At 35.6% G+C, this 15,006-nt stretch overlaps 1 non-coding gene across 1 annotated transcript; it reads right to left on the minus strand.

The window, feature by feature from the left end:
- Positions 1-1,958: 1,958 nt before the first annotated feature.
- LOC128285772 (small nucleolar RNA R71) lies at positions 1,959-2,065 on the minus strand. The gene has a single exon (XR_008276322.1). It is a non-coding gene; the product is annotated as a small nucleolar RNA R71 (small nucleolar RNA).
- Positions 2,066-15,006: the final 12,941 nt, after the last annotated feature.

The following is a 15,006-nucleotide window of genomic DNA, read 5'->3' on the forward strand; positions in this document are numbered from 1 at the left end:
TAATCCTTTAATTTCATGTTTTATACTTAGGTGAGCATAGGAAGGCGAGAAGAGCAAGAAACAGGCCAAAAATAGACAAAATGGGCCTAATTTAGTGTTTCACACGGCCTAGGCATTTCCATACAGGTAAACCACATACCCGTGTGTGACACACGGGCAGGCCGCACGCCCGTGTGTCATGGCTGTGTCGATATTAAACCAAGTCAAAATTGTACACGGCCTGAGCACCTTCACACGGGCGTGCCACACGGTCGTGTCCCTGTTGTGTCCAAGTCTAATTTTACTCAAAAAAGGCTAATTTTTAGGGTTTTGAAGCATTCAAAAGTCTATATAAACGACCTAGAAGAGGATTAAAGGGGGACCCGCAGAGTAGAAGGCAGAAAATATTCAAGGATAGCCATTGGAATTAGCTCGGAAGCAGGATCTACTTCAAGACTGAAGATATCTATTCAATTTCCTTAGAAGTTCTTTGGGTGTCTTTATGTTTTGTTGTTTTCCCAATTTTGAGATGTTTTCCATTATTATGAACTAAACTCTCTTAATACCTAAGAAAGATGAAACTTAAGACGATTCTTGTTACTATTTGAATTATATGATAAATACTTATTCTGATTCTTAATTGTGAGTTCTAATTCTTGCTTTAATATTCCAGGATATTAATTCAGGTTTTGACGTGCTTATTCAATGGAGCAAAAGTCCCTGTTTAAGAGTAGATCATTCATAATTAAGCAACTCGTAATCCTAGAGATAGGACAGCATAAATCTGCCGGATTAGAGTCAAATCTAATAAGGGAATCCATAGATCAAGTTAATACGATAATAGGGGTTTTAATTAGAAAGAGATTTCAATTAATCAACAAAGAGTCAGTTGTTTTTAGTCTCAAGAGAGATATTAACATAAATCAGGGATTTCTACGGGTTAAGTCAAGTGAATAAATCGTCTAATTCAGAAGTGATAAGTGAAGTCTAGGTGGATTCTTCCAGGGGTATTGTCTCCTCCATCTGTTTTCCAAAAGTATTTTCCAACTTTAGTCTCTATCTTAATCTTAGTTAATTAGATAATTAGTCTTAGATAAAACACTCTCTTAATTGTTAGGCTAGATAATAAAAAGATAGTAATTACTAGTACTTTTAGTCCTCGTGGATACGATATTTCCGGTCTCATCATAACTATACTATTGTTTGATAGGTGCGCTTGCCTTAAGTCGAACTTTTAGTTAGTTTAATAACCATCAAGTTTTTGGCGCCGTTACCGGGGACTAAGATATTAGGAACGCTTGATTTTTATTACTTTATCCATTTTTACTTTTATTGCAATTTACTTCTTGTTTTTAGTTTAATTTTTCTTTTCTAAATTTTTCTTTTTAATTGCTTCTAGAAGGTGTCTCTAGTTTATGACTAGGAGGAATCTGTCAAAACCTTTGCTTTTTTACAGTGAGATCGAGAGCATAGCTTGCAGAAACCGAAGAGAAATAAGGCTAAGTCTACAATACATGGATATCCATACTACAACCGAAGAGATGGCTGAAAATTAAAATAATTCACTCCCTCCTGTGGTTGTTGCAAATCCAGTGAATCAAAATCCTACTCCTCGTACTATGTACGACTATGCTAAGCCTAATTTAACGGGGGCTTAATCGAGTATTGTTAGACCTACAATTGTTGCAAATAATTTTGAACTGAAACCTAACACTATACAAATGATTCAACACTTTGTTCAGTTTGATGGTTTGCAGGATGAAGACCCAAATACTCATTTGGCCAATTTCTTAGAGTTCTACGATACTTTCAAAATAAATGGCGTTTCTGATGATGCCATTCGCCTTCAGTTATTTCCCTTTTCATAAAGGAATAAGGCTAAACAGTGGTTGAACTCGTTACCATAAGGGTCAATCACTACTTGGGAACAATTGACTGAAAAATTTTTACTTAAATATTTTCTGCCGACTAAAACGGCTAAACTGAGGAATGATATCTCTTCTTTTGTGTAGATGGATTTAGAAACTCTTTATGACACATGGGAGAGATACAAAGACTTATTGAGAATGTGTCCTCACCATGGGTTACCTCTTTGGCTACAGGTCCAAACTTTCCACAATGGTTTAAACCCCTCAACTAGACAAATGGTCGATGAAGCGGCCAGTGGGACCTTAAATAACAAAACACCTGAGGAGGCTTATGAATTCATTGAAGAGATGTCACTGAATAACTATCAGTGGCAAGTCATGAGAACAAAGCTGACGAAAGCAGCAGGTGTTTTCAACCTCGACGTGGTCACTATGCTATCAAACTAGATAGAGCTTTTAAATAAGAAAATTGATGGTTTGTATGGTTCCTCGCAGGTACATCTAGTGATGCAGTGTGATACAAATGGATGAATAAATGATCCAGAATGCCTAACTTACAACCATAGTACTATGAACGAACAAGTCAACTATATGGGTAACAACTCTAGACCTCAAAATAATCCGTATAGTAACACTTACAATGAAAATTGGAGGAACCATCCCAATTTGTCATGGGGTGGTCAAGAAAATCAAAAGCCATATCATCCTCCAGGTTCTCAACAACCACCTTACCAACAATAGAAGAAACCGAACCTTAAGGAGATGTTAACAAAATTCATCACAGTGTTAGAAAAACATTTTCAAAATATCAAAATAGTGCTTAAAAATCAACAAGCGTCGATTTAAGGTCTCAAGACTCAAATAGGTCAACTTGCCAAGCTGATCTCAGAAAGACCACAAGGTAGCTTGCCCAGCAACATCGAGGCTAACCCAAGAGAGCACCTTTATGTGATTACCGTTCAATATGAAGGAGGATAGTTGAGTCCACACTAGAACCAAGGCAAGAAACTATGGTAAGCCAAAATAAGGTGGATGAAAGCCAGAACAAACAAAAATCGGTAAGTAGAGGATACACACCTCGCGTGCCATACCCTAAAGAGACTAAAAAAGACCGCACAGATGAACAATTTGGTAAATTTCTTAACATTTTAAAAAAGTTACATATTAACTTACTGTTTGTTGAAGCACTTTCGCAGATGCCCAACTTAGTTAAATGTTTAAAGGAGCTTCTAGCAAACAAATGGAAGTTAGATGATTCGTCGCATGTGGAATTAAATGCAGCTTGCTCAGTAGTTCTACAAAATAAACTACCCAACAAGTTAAAAGATCCAGGAAGTTTTACTATTCCTTGTTTAATCGATAGTTTAAATATTGTTAATGCTTTAGCCGATTTAGGGGCAAGTATAAATGTCATGCCCTATAAAATGTTTAAACAACTGGGTATTGAGAAACCTAAACAAACTAGGATGAGTATACAACTGGCAGATAAAACCATTAGATTTCCTAGGGGTATTGTTGAGGACATACACGTTAAGATTGATAAATTCATTTTTCCAGTAGGCTTTGTTGTTTTAGAGATGGAAGAGGACGGTGAAGTTCCTTTAATCTTGGGACTGCCATTTTTAGCGACTGCTAGGACTATTATTGATGTTGGTACAGGAGAACTAACGCTTCGTTTAGGTGATGACACAATTAAACTTTAAGCTCATGATTCTATCAAACTATCTAGTGATTGAGATGATATTACGGATTCTTTCCATAAGAATAACATCTTGGCTCAAACTTTTGTGCAGGAAATCCCTAGGGATAAAGTGATGGAACCACGAACAACTCTTGAGGAATGAAGATTAAAAATCGAGGAACTAGATGAATGGCGAACAAAAGTTAAGGAGAAACCGAGAATACACGATGAACCAAAGTAGTGCCATGACAAACTTAAAGGTGAATCGAATCAACTTAAGGTTGGAAATGAAGTACTATCAGATGAAGCAGACCCTCGTGTTGCCACTTTTGAACCTAATAGAGCAATCCCTTTTACGGTACTCAACGTTTTCCTATACGGTACAGTCGAGGTAATTCATTCAAAATTCGGCACTTTTAAGGTAAATAATACTCGTCTAAGACCTTATTTTGATAAAATTGATAGCAGGGATGAGGAGTTTCAACTCCTCGAACCACCCTAACCATGTAAATGTGAGGTGAGTCGAGCTTAGACTATAAATAAGAGTTTCTTGGGAGGCAACCCAAGCACTAACACCACTAACCCATTTGTTTTATCTATTTTCTATGTTTTTATACAGGTACAGTGACCCACACAGCATGGACACACGGGCATGTCCTTGGCCGTATGGAAACAAGGCTGAAAATTTTCAAAATCGACATGCACACGGGCGTGCGACATGGCTGTGTGGACTACACGGCCTGGACACACGGGCATGTCTAAGGCAGTGCAAAACCTGGAGCTTACTTTTTTGAATTTTAAACAAGTTAGAGAGTTACACGGGTAAGGCACACGGCTGTGTGTTAGGACACACGGGCGTGGGAGAAGTGAACAACGTAGCACATGGCTTGGACATACTGGCGTGTCCTAGGCCGTGTGACGAATGGCATTAAATTTCCCGACTCACAAGGGAAATAATCGAGCCACACGGGTGTGTGACACGACCTTGTGGCCCAACACCGGGCTAAACATGACCGTGTCACCCCTTTTTAACCCTAAATGTAACACCCCTCACCTGTATCCGTTATCAGGATAGGATTCAAGGTATTACCAGAACTTTAAATTTAAAACATACTAAATCGACTCACCATGTTTAGCTCAGATTTGAAACTTTCAGACATTCAAATCTTGTCCCTTAAATGGACCTTCAAGGCCCTAAATATACATAGATATAGTTTGGGATAGGACCGGGAACATTTAATAACTTTAGAAAATTTCCTTAATTAGAAGTGTCACATGCCCGTGTATGATGGGCTGTGTGGTCACCTACGCCCGTGTGGCCTAGGGCACGTCCATGCCTCTAACCCATGGGCAACACTGAATTTTAGGCACGGCTAAGACACGCACCCGTGGGCTGACCCCGTGTCCAAAACTTGAGCATTCTGTTAAATTAACATGGCCAAGACACAGGCCCGTGTGTCCTACCCGTGTACTAATTTGAGTTAAAGTTTTAGGTGTAGGGGACACACAGCCATACCATACGCCCATGGGGATGGACCGTGTGTCACACACGGCCTAGACACACGCCCGTGTGTCTAACCATGTGGACCTTAATAGGCTACTTTCCAAGCCTTTAGTCACCCTTTTCTACTTCCTCTTCTTCTTATAGATACCAAATTCAAAGTAAAACATGATTATACACTTGTAAATGATCTTGGTGAAGTTAGTTGTATGAAAACCTCATATCATTGGTTTTATACAAAAAGGTTATTTCCCATCTAGTATTTATGGGTTCTTGTGTTGTTGTAGCACATTCAAAATTTGGCTCGTTTTTGAACTCATTGCCAATTGTAGCAACCCATTATATAAAAACATAAACATGCATATAAAGTCAGGTCATAGCCTACTTTCAAATATGCCAATTTCAATGGCCTTATACAAAAAGATGAATACATCTTTACATGCCTTCATTTGGCAATTCAAATGGCACATATGACAAAATACTCAAAGCCCTATACATGCCATTAACAAAATAGAAGTGTCTTTATACCAAAGCTTGACTAGTTGATAGTGTGTTGCTTCTCCAACTGTCTTCTAATCCTTATGAGTCATTGAGCTCTGTAAAATAGGGAAAAGAGAGGGGGTAAGCATTTTCATGCTTAGTAAGCTCGAATAACCGGAAAGTACACTTATCGAGTGATTAGCATACATCCCACTTAAATCATGAAATCATCAATTATGAAGTGATTTCCTATCACATGCACTCAATCAATGAGTTAGACACATAACAAAGCATCATTTAATTTATGTAGATGAGCTTATCATTCATCATCTTATTGAAATACATCATATTAATCCCGTTGAGTTTTTAGGAAATCTCGATGCAATACCCATTATCCGTCAATTCTTACGAATGATCATTTCACATATATGCACTCCCGCGAACCTCACATCTCATGGCAGGATTACCAGTCCAGGCTAAATCCCCCATATCATAAACTCATAAGGTGATGTCGGGATTACCAATCCAGGATAAATCCCTTATAGCGGCAAATACCCTTAATGAACTCGGATTTGAATTACCAGTCCAGGCTAAATTCAGACCCTAATAGGATTACCCGTCCAGGCTAAATCCTCAATGCTCATATATTCTTCGGGAGGCTCGATCATTCAAGGAACACCCGTCTGGGCTAGATCCTTTCCATACTCGAGATCACAGATTATCCGTCCGGGCTAAATCCTTGCTGCAACACATGCAGGATCTCTTTACACATATCAATGAGGGTTTATCCATCGAATTCTCTTTGTCAACCTCATCCGAGACATTTTTCACTTGTTACCATCATATATGCATTTCCATGATATTTCATTCTAATAATAAATGCAATCATCATGCATTCATAAATCATTCAATTACGCAAATTAGGGGTTTACTTTAAGTTACCTGAACTTACCTGGTATTCGTTTCAGATATATGTTTCGGTTATTCTGAAATCTTGCGTTTACCACGATCGACCTTCGGAATTTGTTCCTCGGGGTCTATAACAACAAAATTAACTCATTAATACCCCACATTATACATTTCAAGTTTAATATTTACCCCTGGTCCAAATGACCGTTTTGCCCCTAACCCTTCACATTTTTACGATTTAATCCCTAGGCTCGTATAATGAAACACATGTACTTTTTATCTTACCCAAGCCTAGCTGAACACCTTTCTTTCTTATGGTAGCCCACATTATCCATTATTTTCTCATTTCTACCACACATTTACATCTTTTGCAAAATAGTCCCTATAAGGGTTTTTCATGAAAATCAACTAGGAAAAAATGTTTAACACATATTAATCTTTCATATTCCTCCATAATCTATCAAAACACAAGCAACTCATGCATGGGTAAATTTTTAAACATGAACCATAGCATGAAATATGGGTAGAAATGGAGAGAGCAAGCTACCGGGATTTCAAAAATACAAAGAACATTAAAAATGGGGCTTGGGAGCACTTACTATTGAGCTTGGAAAGCTTGAAACCCTAGCTATGGTGACAAGAGAAATTCGGCAGCTATGGGGAAGAAAATGGCTGATTTTGGCTGATTTTGGCTTGATTTTTCCCACTTTATTTCATTAAAAAGCCAAATGACCAAAATGCCCTCATGCCCTTTCTTTAAAATTTTAACCATGCAAGCCCATTTTTTGTCCAAAAATTTAGAATTTGGGAAAATTGCTCTCCAAGACCTTCTAATTCATAATCTAAAGCAATTTCATACAAATTGCTTCTAGAAATCAAGTTTTTCAATTTATTCAATTTAGTCCCTAATTTCCAATTGAACACCTTATACTTAGAATTTATTCATGAAACTTTAACACATACCTATACTCATATTCTAGGCCTCATAATAATCATCAAAATAAATATTTTGATGTCGAATTTGTGGTCCCGAAACCACTATTCTGACTAGGCCCTATTTTTGGATGTTACACTAAATCACTTTTTACTTTTCTATTCATGTCATCTTCTACCTCTCAAAAGACCTAGCCGCAATAGCCCTCAAACCCCCATCACTCAGGCCACCTTTAGCCACCGACCGCACCAGTAGCCCCCTCTCCCGTCCTACTGACCTTCTCCTGCTCCTCCTTGTCACAACACAACCTAAACAGTTTGAACCCTTTATTTCCTTCTTCTCCCTCACATTCTCCCCCTCAGTTCATGCACACCCTCCCTCGCGCATCAGACCTTATTCCAACCCACTTCACATTCACTACCCCCATCGACCGACCCACCCCGCGCGCGCACCATACCCCATCACGCACCACCACTGTCAGTCAGTCATTTTTCTCTGCTTTTACCCCTATTCTCTTCATTTATTTTACTTTCTTTATTTTATTTTATTTCTTTATTCATTTATTTATTTTTGGTTATTTTACCCACTACTACTAATTTTCATAGTTATTATACTTATTTATGTTTAGTTTTTTTCTATTTTACTGATGATTGAGTTTGACTTATGCATACTGCTACATCCACTTATCATTTCTATTAGTTATTTTTGGTCTTTTGTGTTTTCATTGGTTCTCATTTATTCCTGCTCTACCCACCCCATGATTAATATTATCATTATTTACTTTCTATATCTCATTTTCGTCTCAGTTTCTGTTTAATTGTTTCTTTATCTATATATGGCTACCATGTCTAATATAATTAGTCTTTGTTAGTTCATATTCATTTTATTCTTAATCACTATTGTTGGTATTTCTATTTTTAAATATAACTTGATTTGTCTTTTTTTAGTTTTAATTTGTTTATCTTTAGTACTATTTCTCTTCTTTTATTTATCACTATCCCTTTGGTCCCTTTGATTTATACGCAGTATCACTACTTGGTTTTGGCATGCTTGAGTATTTGTCCATATTATTTTTAGAGCAATTTATTATTTTGGACTACTCAAATTTTTGCTTGAATATTTGGGGATTATTTTAATGATGACTTACAGTCTGTTATTTGCAGGTACATCATGACAAACACACGAGGCAAAAAGACCACTGTCTCTGCTTCGAAAAACGGAAATGTCCTGGCGCAACTTCTTCCAGTGCCTCAACCGAAGCTCGTCATCCTCTGCTTTGATTCTCGTCTGGCCCACAGGATGACTTGTTTCAGCTTCTTCGAGTACGACCATTAGGAGTGGGCCAATGTATTGACTGGGCTGCATTGGAGCAGGTCGAACTAGCTGATGAGGTCCGTGCTTTCATTACAACTGCCTCGTGGGATCAGTTCTTTGCGATTATCGAGCCCACCTATTCAGAACTTACCTTGGAGTTTTGCACTACTTTCCATCTATAGCATGTGATGAATACCCATGACGAGGCCGGTAATATCACTTTCTGACTTGGTGGCTTAGTACGTCATATAAGCGTCCTTGAGTTTGGCGCAGCTTTGGGCATCTACACCGATGAGTTTATAGATGCCAATAACTTTCTTCGCTTCCACCGTCACACCCATTATTCACCTTCGTGCTGTTGGACAGATCTCACAACTAGTTAGATCCATTATGACCCAAGTCACTCGAAGGCGACATTTCTTTCTTTGGCTCTACGATACATCCACGCTTTATTAGCTCACAAGTTGATTGGCAGGAGAGAGAGCACAGGAGTTGTAAGCACTACTAAAGCATACTATCTTTGGAGCATGGCGACTGGTCATGTATTTGATTTGGCATACTTTATTGCCCTTGCTTTTCATCAACCTTTATCCACACCTTTAACCTAAGCCCCATTACAACTCTGTTAAAGACCTTTTGATTTGTGTATCATCTCATTCATGCAAGCCTATGGTAATAAATTTTCATGCTTGACTATTGAGAGATTAATTATTGAACCTTAAACACTTTCAGTGATTTGAGTGAATCTTTAGTGAGGATGTCAACCCTCGTCAATTTGGAATTAAAGGTAATTACTTATATAAAGGGGGATACCTATGATTTTATGATTAAAATGCTCAACTTGGATTGTGCGAAACTTGAATGTTCTTTTAGTTAAACTCATAATATATGATTACTTGTGGATTACTTCGAAACATTCTTGATGAGAATAATAAATTGAGAAGAATTTATTTTAATTGTGAGTTGAGGATTTTGCTTGAGGACAAGCAAATGCTTAAGTGTGTGGATATTTGATAAACCATAATATATACATATTTTTTATCCCATGATTGACATATTTTTGGATGATTTATCGTAATATTTAGTGAAATTGATGCTCCTAATCCTTTAATTTCATGTTTTATACTTAAGTGAGCATAGGAAGGCGAAAAGAGCAAGAAACAGGCCAAAAATGGAAAAAATAAGCCTAATTCAGTGTTTCACACGACCTAGGAATTTCCACACGGGTAAACCAAACACCCGTGTGTGATACACGGAAAGGCCACACACCCATGTGTCATGGCCGTGTCAACATTAAACTGAGTCAAAATTGCACACGACTTGAGCACCTTCACACGAGCGTGCCACACGGCCGTGTCCTTTTCGAGCCCAAGTCTAATTCTACTCGAAAAAGGCTAATTTTGAGGGTTTTGAAGCATTCCCAAGTCTATATAAACACCCTAGAAGAGGATTAAAGGGGGACGCGTAGAGTAGAAGGCAGAAAATACTCAAGGATAGCCATCGAAATCAACTAGGAAGCAGATCTACTTCAAGACTGAAGATCTCCATTCAATTTCCTTAGAAGTTATTTGGGTGTCTTTATGTTTTGTTGTTTTCCCAATTTTGAGATGTTTTCCATTATTATGAACTAAACTCTTTAAATACCTAAGGGAGATGAAACTTAAGACGAATCTTATTACTATTTGAATTATATGATAAATACTTGTTCTTATTCTTAATTGTGAGTTCTAATTCTTGTTTTAATATTCCAGGATATTAATTTAGGTTTTGATGTGCTTATTCAGTGGAGCAAAAGTCCCTGTTTAAGAGTAGGTCATTCATAATTAAGCGGAGTTGCATGCAATCCTAGAGATAGGATGACATAAATCTGCCGGATTAGAGTTAAATCTAATAAGGGAATCCATAGATCGAGTTAATGCGACAATATGGGTTTTAATTAGAAAGAGATTTCGATTAATCAACTTAGAGTCAGTTGTTTTTAGTCTCGAGAGAGATATTAACATAAATTAGGGATTTCTATGGGTTATGTCAAGTGAATAAATCGTCTAATTCAGAAGTGATAAGTGAAGTCTAGGTGGATTCTTCCTTGGGTATTGTCTTCTCCATCGGTTTTCCAAAAGTATTTTCCAACTTTAATCTCTGTCGTAATCTTAGTTAATTAGATAATTAGTCTTAGATAAAACACTCTCTTAATTGTTAGGCTAGATAATAAAAAGATAGTAATTACTAGTACTTTTAGTCCTCGTGGAGACGATATTTTCGGTCTCACCATAACTATACTACTGTTCGATAGGTGCGCTTGCCTTAAGTCAAATTTTTAGTTAGTTTAATGACCATCAAGTTTTTGGCGCCATTGCCGGGGACTAAGATATTAGGAATGCTTGATTTTTATTACTTTAGTCATTTTTACTTTTATTGCAATTTACTTCTTGTTTTTAGTTTAATTTTTCTTTTCTAAATTTTTCTTTTTAATTGCTTGTGGCAGGTGCCTCTAGTTTAGGACTAGGAGGAATCCGTCAGGACCTTTTCTTTTTGACAGTGAGATCCAGAGTACAACTCGCAGAAACTGAAGAGAAATAAGGCGAAGTCTACAGTACATAAAGGAAGAGTGAGAGGACGATATCCATACTACAACCAAAGAGATGGATGAAAATTAAAATAATCCACTGCCTCCTGTGGTTGCTGCTATAACACCCCTAACCCGTATTTGCTACCAGAACAGGGTTTCAGAGCATTACTACCATTTGCAGATCACTTAAAATTTTTTTAAAATACTTACCGATTCAATACATCATATAAATAAATTTATTACCATTCAATCAACAGTTTGGCACTTGTATAAGCATCAAACAGCAACATAAATTTATTACCATATATTTTATGTATATTTATTCCGGTAATAGCTTATATCTTAACATAAATTATATTCCATGTACTTATACTTATTTCGTTTATCTATCTTCATAATTATTTCATACAACTATTTTGTACATATATTTCCATATGACCAGTTCTTGTAAACATTTCACACAACCATTTCATATAATCATTCGTCATCTGATACATATTACCTGAATATCAATTGTTCAATAGATGTCATAGCGTCTCCCATCCACGGTCTTATTTATCTTTGACATGATGCCATAGTGTCTTTCAACTATGGTCTTACTTATTTTTTGTCATGTTGCCATGGTATCTTTCAACCATGGTCTTGTTCATTTCATATCACGTTGCCATGGTATCTTTCAACCATGATCTTACACATTTCATATCAGATTGCCATGGTATCTTTCAACCATGGTCTTACACATTTCATATCAGGTTGCCATGGTATCTTTCAACCATGGTCTTACACATTTCATATCAGGTTGCCATGGTATCTTTCAACCATGGTCTTACACATTTCATATCAGGTTGCCATGGTATCTTTCAACCATGGTCTTACACATTTCATATCAGGTTGCCATGGTATCTTTCAACCATGGTCTTACACATTTCATATCAGAGAGCACACTCCCGCGAACCTCATCCTTACAGTGGGATTACCAGTCAGGCTAAATCCCCTGTAATATAAACTCATAGAGTATTGTCGGGATTACCGGTCAAAGCTAAATCCTGCGACAATTACTCTAATGAGCTTGGATCTGAATTACCAGTCGAGCTAAATTCAGATCCTAATTGGATTACCGTCCGGGCTAAATCCATTTTACGCGTATTCTTCGGAGGGCTATATCAGGATAGGATCACCCGTCTGGGCTTGATCCTTTTTACCGTCAATTCCTTTTCAGAGATTCATCGAATTTTCCTTTCATTCAACCGAGATTTCTTCCCATTTTATCAAATATATCAATGTTTCATTAATTTTCATACAATGAACTTTCAAATCATATTCACATCAATAACATACAATCTCAAGCATTTAAGAATATAATTCAAGTTACACGAACTTACCTAATTGCTTGTTTGTGTTTATAATTTCATTAATCCGATATCTTTTCTTTTCTACAATCAAGTCTCATATTTGAGTCGTCCGGATCTTTATAAATAAATTTGGATCATCATTTTCATTCATTTCATATTCTAATGCATTTAATTAATACTCTAGGAAAAATTACCATTTTGCCCCTAAACTTTTAATTAATGATGATTTCATCCTTAGGGTCAGGAAAAATAAAATTCTTGCAATTTAATCCTTATTTCCAGCTATTATTCTCATATGCATTGATAACAGTCCATGAACTCTATAAAATATCAGAATTTTCCATAATTTCAACACTTTAATTTAATCCCTAAAACATGTTTTCCCCCGATCTTGAACTAATTAATAATTTCATTCAATTTTTTAATTTAAATAATAAAATAATCCATTTCATGCAATTTGGTCATTTCTGAAATTTTTTATAAAGTTTTACTTTTATTCAGTTTAGTCCTTGAGCCTAAAATATACAAATTAGCCATGTTAGATGAATATTCATACATATTTTTCCTTCTCCTCCTCTCCATTCCACATCCTTAATGTAGATAACACACTTGTAAGTACCATTATCCATAATTTTTATTATTTACTTTTATGAATATTCAAGCTGCCTATCTGCGTCATAGTCACTAAATTATTTATATCTGGAGATATAGAACTCAAAATTAAGATCCACTAATTTTACCTAAAACTAGACTTATATATCTTCTTACCATAAAATTTTCATAATTTTTTGTTTAGCCAATAAGTACAGTTTATTCTTTAAAGTTAACCCTGTTCTGCTGTCTGACAATTCTGGCCCTTCTTCACTAAAAATTAATTATCTCCTCATACGGAATTCGAATGATGTTCTCGTTTGTTTCTATTGAAAATATAATAATTCAGGATTTTAAAAATGTAAATTTAAGCCCCTAATTATTTTTATCCAATTTTTTATGATTTTACAAAGTCAGAATAGGGGAACCCGAAATCATTCTGACCTTGTCTCACAAAATTCATCATATCTCATGATTTACAATCTATTGCTTACATAATTTCTTCTATAAGAAACTAGACTTAATAAGATTTAATTAAATATTTTATTCATCCTATAATTAGATTTATAAAATTTTTTATGATTTTTCAAAGTTAGACTACTGCTGCTGTCCAAAACTGTTTTAGTACAAGATATTAATTACCATGTTATAACACCCTTATTTTCCTTTTTCGACACCATTTCTCATCACTTTCTCTTATTTTCTCTTCACTAACATATCAAGAACATAGGACCTTATGTAAGAAAACTCTACTATAACATTATTTCCATGCTTTGTCAATAATAACAAACTTAAAAACATATTGAAATCTTGATATACTTACCTTGTTCTATTGATACTAATCTTTAACTTGATTTTCTCTCTCCTCCAGCTTCTATTTCTTGAATCCAACTTGATATTCTAACTCCCCATGGTCTCCTTAACATTTTTCTCTCTTAGTAGCTATGGAAATTCTTTTGATTTCTAGGTGAAAATGGTGAATTTTTGGTGGAAGGACTAAATTGTAAAGAAAAGAAAATTTCTTTCTTTTCCTTCTATTCTAACGTTGGTTGCATGCATGGAAAGATGATGAAAATTCTTCATCTTTCCTTCCTTTTATACTAAATAATTAATAATAAAATAATAATAAAATAATAAAATATCTCATTAAAATAATATATATCTAATTAAATAATCATAAAATATCATCAACATCATCATTACTTTCTAGATTTCTCTCTCTTCTAATTGACCATTTTGCCCTTTATTATCTTTTAAAATTCCATCCTTGAGTCATCATTTAATTTGGCTAAATTGCAATTTAGTCCCTCATAGTTCTTCACCTATTCAATTTGGTCCTAATTCATCCATTTTCCTTAGTTTCTAGATCATCCCACTCGTAAAATATTTACACTATTGGTCCTTCAAATTTTTCATATTTACACTTTAACCCCTCAAATTTTGAGTATTTACTCTTGTGCAACAAAACTAATTTAGTCCTTTCTTGAATTAATATATCATAATATACTTCTCAATATTGACATAACTCAAAATTTCCCTTTTTGTCACTTTATTTTCTTATTTTATTATATTAAGGATAATATCTTACTGTAAAAATTTTCAGGGTATTACAGCTGCAAATCCAATGAATCAGAATCCTGCTCCTCGTACTATGTACGACTATGCTAAGCCTAATTTAACGAGGGTTGAATCGAGTATTGTTAGACCTACAATTTTTGCAAATAATTTTGAACTGAAACCTAACATTATACAAATGATTCAACAGTTTGTTCAGTTTGATGGTTTCCAGGATGAAGACCCAAATATTCATTTGACCAATTTCTTGTCA

This window comes from Gossypium arboreum, chromosome 12 (genome assembly GCF_025698485.1).
Source record: "Gossypium arboreum isolate Shixiya-1 chromosome 12, ASM2569848v2, whole genome shotgun sequence".
In the NCBI taxonomy this organism is placed as follows: Eukaryota; Viridiplantae; Streptophyta; class Magnoliopsida; order Malvales; family Malvaceae; genus Gossypium; species Gossypium arboreum.